Raw genomic sequence first — 7,838 nt, forward strand, 5'->3', positions numbered from 1 at the left:
AGGAACACAGGGAAAGGGCCAAGCCATGGACTGGACTTCATCAAGCAGATTTCAGCCAACCCAGACAAATCATAGTTCAGGGTTGATGCACAGATAGCATAAAACAAGAAGAGTCCCAGGGCAGTTCCTGAAGGGCAGAACACTGGAGGCTTAATGTCAAATTGTGCTATCATGAGGGAACATAAGAGAAAACAGCAGAGACTAATGAGGAGCTTCTTCCTTCCTAGAGAAGTGAAAAAAGAGACATATAGCCAATGGAAGGAAGGGTATTTCTAAAGGGAGGTTGTACAGGGACCATGATTTGTACAGACCGCATCAGGGTTTAGTAGAAGCTACGATGCTGACTCTTTGGCTGTGGGTGACAACAGTGTAGAAGTATCTACATGAGATGCTATGTCACTGTAGCGCCAAGCTACATTGCTGTAGCTCATTGCTATGGTGGCGTTGCATCAGCGGGTACAAAGTGTGATTCCAACACGACTGCGCAGTAGCTTGTTGCTACTGTGCGGTAGCATTGGAAAAACCTGTGTGGTGCTGGAACTGTGTGGTAATGGTGGTTACTGTAGTGATTTAATATAATTAGTATGCACTAAATAAGTATGCAGTAACAGCTGTGCAATCTGGCGCACATGTAGATGTTTCCAGATGTTCCCAGTGCAGCCACAGTGGGAAGCCCTGCAGTTCGGATCTCGGGATGGGTCTTTTGGCCTGCAAGGAGTCCTGTGGTCCAGATCCAGCCCATAGGGCTGAGTTTCAGGCCCCAGATCTGAGGGAGGGGAACATGCCCCCTGCTACAAAGAAATGTAAACAAAGGAAGGAAAGGATGGGAAATTCTGAGATGTAAGTAAGTGTCAGCAAAGTTTTGAGAAATGTCCATTCAGTGAAGTTAGCCACACCTGATGAAATTCAGTTCAAGATGTGGATGGATCCACTGTCAGGAATTATTGAAGACTCCTAGATGAAAAACTGAGAGTGTCAGAGCAGTGAAAGAAGGGTAAATTAGTGTCTATCACTAAAAAGTGGGAAAAGGAGGACTTGGGGAAGTGTAGAGCTAGAATTTGTTAGAAGGAATTATAAAGCATTCAATATATAAATATTTACTGATTCAGTGCTCTCTGTCCAGCTCCTCAGTATTCCCCACCAGTCTGGGGATTCCAGCAACACTTTGCTTCTGTGGTCTGAAGGGTGACATGCCATAACCCTGCTTGAGTAAATCCTGGATCTGACCATGGCTGTTCTCCAATAAATACTGTTTTATGCAGGAAGAGCTGATGGCTTTGCTATTTGCTGTCCTCGACTGAACCCTTTTCCCATGTGAAAAGGTAAAGACCCCCTCCAGGAGCTAGACCAGAAGGTAACTGTCTGAAAGAAAGCCACAGATCAGCAGGAGAGTCAGGGACCAGAAGGCTGGGTGTCATAGTTGCCTCACCAACCCTAATCTATTTTTGCAGACAGAAGAAAGCTGGGACTGATTGCAAATAAATAAGAGGAGGGTTTAAAGAGGAAATACAGAATGGGGGATAACTTATTCAGCCATAGCAGTGCTAGCCTGGAACTGGGGGTTCTGGTGCATCACAAATTCAGTGGGAATCAGCAACATGAAGACGTCACTCAAGCAGCAGACAGAAGTGTTGGATAAATAAACAATCATTGTCTGTAAGACACAGGATCTGGTAGTATCAGTCTTTTAAGCAGAGGTTAGAAAACTGCTGGAATAGTCCATCTATTTCTGGGCATTGCCTTTCAAAGAAGAATGCGGAGATGGTGGAAAGGATCCAGAGGTGAGTGATGAAGATCATAGAGAGGCTGGGGAACAAGTTGCACGAGGAGAGATGCAAGGAATTTGTAAGGTGAAACTTGGGAAAATGGAGATAAAGAACAGCAGGGAACGTGAGGGCTGTTTTTATATAGGGAAACCCTAGTCTATAAGACACAGAGATAAATTGTTTTCTCTGCCATACAGGACAAGAGCCACTTGGTGTTTATAGACGGGCTTTGGGAGTTGTGTGGTGGGGGGGCACTTTAATTAGTACAGCTCTAAAAGCCACGCTAATTAAAAGCATCCAGAGCATTGCATGTATTAGCATTCCTGCACTGAAAAATGGTGGCAGGCCACTTTGAAAGCTCATCAAACAAGCTTTAAAGTGCCCCGTCACCATTTTTTAGTGCAGGAACGCTGATACACATAATGCTGGAGTCTGCTGCAGTTCGGTAATTTCGACGCTCCAGCAGACTTGATTCATTGAGTGTACTCCAATGCGGAATATCAGCATGTCAGAGCAGCCTCCCTGTATGTTTGTATGTGCCTGATGAGTTTTAAAAAAGCTAAGGAGAGTTAGATCACATTTCAGGAAATCCTCCAAACTGTATGATGGACCATCCTGCCTTTGCAGGGGTGCACTCTCAGAGGCTGGAGGGTTTCACACAGGGGCAGACAGGCTCCTGTCTGTGGTGGTTCAGAAGCAGGACATGCTGCGTCTTTGCAGAACATTTCAGTGACCCCTGAGGTCTCTTCCACGTGCACAACTCCCAGAAGCTCTGTGTGGATGGGATTATTCAGATGTGATAACTGTGAATCCCTCTACAGAGGCAAAGGCCTCTCTGGCAGAACTGTGGCTGTCCTGCAGGGAGGAGCCTGATGATGACAAACTAGGCAGCACCCACCTCCATTTTCCAGGGAGGACCCAAGCGTGCAGAGCAGAGCTGCATATTACCCCATTCTGGGGGAGCATCGCCAGCACAGTCAGTGACAGATGGGGACGTGGGCATTCGTGTGCATGGCCTGTTGCCTCCTGGCAGTGAGTAAGTCCTTGCTCAGATATGAATCCCTGCTCTGGTGTCTGCAGAACACAGTGCCTAACCCAGTGCCTTGGAGCTGCATGTCTGTTGGACTCTGTTCCAGGTGTCTGTCTGTCTCCCCACAGGACTCCTGGATGCTCGGATCAGCCAAATGCAGAGCCTGGTGCTGAAGAAGGGGGATTCAGCCCAGCTGAAATGTGAACAAACCGATGGGCACTATGCCTTGTTCTGGTACCGGCAGGATCTGGGCCAAGGTCCACAGCTGCTCTTTTATTTCTACTATAAAAAAGAAAGAGAGAGGCAGCATTTCTGATCAATTCACAGCAGACATGTTGGGGGAAAATGTCTTTCACCTGAAAATCACTTTGGTGGAGCCCCAGGACTCAGCAGTGTATTTCTGTGCTAGCAGTGCAGACACAGTGAGTCAGAGACACCTGCTCCCTGGGCAGAAACCTCCTTCTCTTTGACTGCAGCTTCTTGCTGAGAGCCGGGCTCCTCCAGCCCACCCAGTGGGGGGGGGGGGGGGGGCGGGCAATCACTGTGTGTGTGGGCAGGGCAGGAGCTGAGGGCAGTGAGGGGTGAGTGCGTCTCTCTTGAGTTACGGGCAGTGTGGAGGGACAGCTCCAGTTGAGCACCCCCCCACACACACGAGACATTCTCCAGCCCAGTAATTGCTCAGCTCAGTCAAGCACTGAGCAGCCCTATACACCCCTGCCTTTTGGCTCAGATCAAATGTAGTCCCTGTTCTTATCTGGCAGGGAAGACACCATGATCACCAAGCCAAGATCACCTTGAAATGGTGTTGTGCAGTTAAGGATGGAGGTAAATCCAATGCACTGGGGGCAGGCCCCACTCACAAGAGTCTACTATAACCTCCCAATGAGAGGATCTTGGCTACACGCTTTATTTTTAGGAAGACAGAGGATTTCTTCCTAGCTTGCTCTTTGACCTTTTAGCTAAGGACAAGCAAGACTTGGGGACATCTGAACTCCAAGGCCTCCAAGCTTGGGTCCTGCATGTAGGATGCCTGACATGGATTAATATAACCAAAGGGTTAACTCCTCTAAGGGGGTTACTGAGCCTGCAGCCTTGCAGGCTGCCTTTGCTCCCTGTGGAGCTCCTCAGCCAGTCCTTAGAAGGTAAGACTCTTTGCACCAAGCCAACAAGCAAAGACAAGCCTTTGGCCTTTGTCCAGGCAGCAGGGGGGTTCTGGCCCACGACAGCTGTGTGGCCCCTTCCTGGGAGCAAGTTTATCTGGATTCCAGTTCCCCTCCTGCCTTGAGACTCCCTCTCCCAGTTTGTTGCACTCTGCTCTCCCTGGTGGAGTTTGAAGCTGCTAGAGATACCCACTTATTACCTAAATGCTCACAGATTCCTGCATCAGGTCTGCCTGCCCCCCTTAAAGGGCCAGGCTACCCTCTATGGACCTTGACTGCCCCCTCCCCCTGCCCCTGCAGCTCATCCCCATGGCCCTTGCAACCAACATAGCATCTGCAGTATGGGGGGGGGGGGGTGTTAAACCCCTGGCTGTTGGCTGTGCTGGCACCATCCTCTGCAGCAGCAGTGTTGTCTGAGTAGCATAAGTCTGATGAGAGTACATGAGCCCCAGACTGCCTCCAAGACAGTGCTGCCAATTCCAGTCACCAGTAGCAAGGGGCTGCCCTGGATTCAGTGTCACCAGGGGAGCACCCCCTTAAAATCCATCCCGGCGCCCCCTTTATGTCAGAGCCTGGGCACCATGCCTTCAACCGCTGCCCACTAATTACACTGCCTCATGCCAGAGAAACACAACATATAGCAAACAGAGGAAAGAGAAAGGACACAGATCAAAGCCCACCTTGCTGCAGAGACTCAAGGCCTGCAAATCCATGAGTAACCACAGCATCACTCCAGGGACCAGCATTCAGGCATTAGAGGTCATTGGAGGTGGACTAAAACCTTGTGGGAGATCCCTGAGAGGAGGATTTTCTGTGTGGTCACCCCCAGCTGCAAGGGCTGTCAACATGGGAGCACAAAGAAAGGACAGTGGGCCATCCATCATCTGCCTTCCTGTGGTATTTGTCCACTGATATAAAATAGAAGAGATATTCAGTGTATAAACAATACAACCCAGTCATGCACATGTATGCACACCCATGCACACAAGCACACACACTTAGCTTGGTGCTATGAGCTTTGCTTACACTTCCTTACTAAGCACTGGTCAGACCCTCCAGCCCCTGTCTGCCTCCACAGCCAGAACCCACTGTTCCCAGGGCTTCGAATCTCTCAAGAGAAGTGAAGGTAGATCTCTGCAACCCCAGAGCAGTGCCCTATCAGCCATGCTAGTCAGGACCACTGGGAGGCGATGGAGCTCTAAAACAAGGGAACAACCAGAGATGAAAACAAGCAAGGATTCAGCAACATCCCCAAGACTGAGCTTAGATATGGAAGGGCAGGGAGCAAGGCTGCACCCAGCCACTGACCAGACCTGGAGGGGCAGAGCAGGAGAAGTAGTAGATGCACTGAGTGGCATTGTGCTTCTAATTGCAGATGGGATAAGGTCCCTTATCTTGCTGCTGCCTGTGTTCATGATACATCTCCCATCACCTGCCTCTGGCAGAGGACACCTCTCACCCTGCACTGGAAGGCAGCTGGGGCTGCACTGGATGGAGAGGACTGTTCTCTACTACCAAGCTCTGTCCTGAGAGTAAGAGGCAAGGCCAACATCTCCCATGGGAAAGGGGAGAGGAGGAGGGGGCTGAGGTGCAGGAACATATCACATCTTGGCCAGTGTGTTGACTGAGCAGAAGCACCCAACTCACTAAAAGCCATATCCTCATGACCACATAACTCCTGGCAAGGACCAAGTTTCTTCAGTGGAACAGGCTGTGAGCATGGGGAGCTGGACCCAGGGCATTCATCCTCTGCTCCACCTCCCCAGAAGGACTGCTCTTGCCTCAGCTCCTCCCACTCAGGCCCTTGCAAAGCTCTACCTGCTGGAAAGCCTCCAGTGCCTTTGCTGCCTGGCACAGCTTCCAGCTTGGGGCCCTTCTGTGCAGCAGGCACCATGTGGATAGTGCTGGGGGTCTCTTGTGGCTTGCAGCTGCTGGCAGGTAGGTCTGGGGGAGCCCTGGGGGGTCCAGGGAAGTGCAGAACTTCTTGCTGTGGCATCTCCCCTTATTACTACCTGCCCTGAACTGCTGAGCAGAGCCTGGTAACAACCCCCAGGGGAGAATCCAAGGTAGAGACAGAAAGATGTTTTCATTTGGGGTAGAGATGTGCTTGAGCTGGTGAAAAGGGGGATTAAGTGAGTGGAGGAAGGAGGGAGGAACCAGCCCTGCCGAAGGGGGGAAGTGCTCTGTGGGGAAGGGCTCTGACCCATTGGTTAGGTCATGAATACTTAGGGACCCAGGGATCAAGGCCCTGAGAGTTGTGCCAAGCAGGATAGGGGCATGGACACAAGATGGTGTTGAGGGGTGGGCAGGGCGAAGGAATTTTGCAAACACACAGTGATTTGGGACTGGATCCTGATATGCATACACAGCAGCTGAGAGGTGGCATCCACTCCCTGACCCCTACTCACCCTGTCCATCTCCTTTGTAGGTGTGTGCACTGGGGTGACAGTGACTCAGGAGAAGTTTGTCTCCATTGAGACCGGGACCAATGCCAGCCTCCACTGTGAGCACGATGACAGCAGCTACATCACTATCCTGTGGTATCAGCAGCAGGAAGCTGCAAGAGGGCAGCTGGAATTCGTAGCCCTGCATGTGGATAGGAATGAAGCAGAGATAGAATCTAAATTCAAGAAAAGGTTCAAATTGACCCGAACGAATACTCTGAAGGCCTCCCTGGAAATCACGGGGGGAACAGCTGAAGACTCTGCAGTGTATTTCTGTGCAGCCAGCAAAGCACAGTGCACCCTTCCTGCCTCACAACTGTGCAAAATCTAACAAGCCCTGCTCACCTTGCCTCCCATGCACATGAGTCAGCCACAGTCACAATAAAGACTGTTTGGTGAAAGGGGGGCAGAGTTTCTGTCTCACTAGGATCCATCTCCCTGGGCTGAGGGCTGGTGAGGGGCAGCAGAAGAAGGAGGTCCTGCAGGCTTCTACAACTATACAGGAGTAATTTAGGGAGAGACACAGCCCTGACACAACCATGTGTCTTAGGGTATTCCTCCTCAGGGGCAGGCAGAACTCTTCACTCCCACCATGACACCACCCTGGGACAATTGCCAGCAGAGACAAGTATCATAGCACAGGCAGAGGGATCAGGCCCTGCTGGGTCTAATAAACTAAAAAAACGATGGCCAAGGCTGTGGTAACTGGGGAGAAGCAGACATCTCTGTTTACTTTGGTCCTCACAGGGAGCTTTTAGCCTTGAGGGAAACAGCAGACCTATACCATGCATGGAATAAGAAGCACCAAGGCAACTTCCTGTGCACAGTGACCAGCACCCTTTACCCCCCATCACTGACAACTCTTCCCCACAGTGGAATGAGCGCCCGGCCCATTCCCAATCCCCCTCTCACACCTGTTTCTTTCTTCTCCAGCAGAGATTGTCAGCATCCAGCAGCAGAGTCCACCTCCTCAGGCCCAGACCTGCAAGCTCATCATGACCCCTACTCATAACTATAACCCTCTCTCACCTTTTTTCTTCCTTGTCCAGCACAGTGTCCATGGGGTCAAAGGCCATGCATGGATAGGCATGGTAGGATAGCATGGATGAGCCTTAGGAAAGGAAAATCGGGCAAGGGCCAAGCCAGGACCCAGACTTCTCCAAGCAGATTTCAGTCACTGCAGAAAGACAGTAGCTCAGGGCTAACAGACAAATGGAGTAAAATGAGAAGAGTCCCAGAAGTCCCTGAAGGTCAGAACAGTGGAGACTCAAGTCAAGGTATCCTATCATATGGGAACACACAAGGAAAAAGCAGAAATGGATGAGGACCTTCTTCATTCATGGAGAAGCAAAACAGATCCATACAGCCAGCTGAAGGAAGGGCATTTCTAAAGGAAGGTTGCAAAGGGACCACAGTTTCCAGGGTCCACATGAGGATT

The sequence above is a fragment of the Alligator mississippiensis genome, chromosome 4 (assembly GCF_030867095.1).
Source record: "Alligator mississippiensis isolate rAllMis1 chromosome 4, rAllMis1, whole genome shotgun sequence".
Taxonomy (NCBI): domain Eukaryota; kingdom Metazoa; phylum Chordata; order Crocodylia; family Alligatoridae; genus Alligator; species Alligator mississippiensis.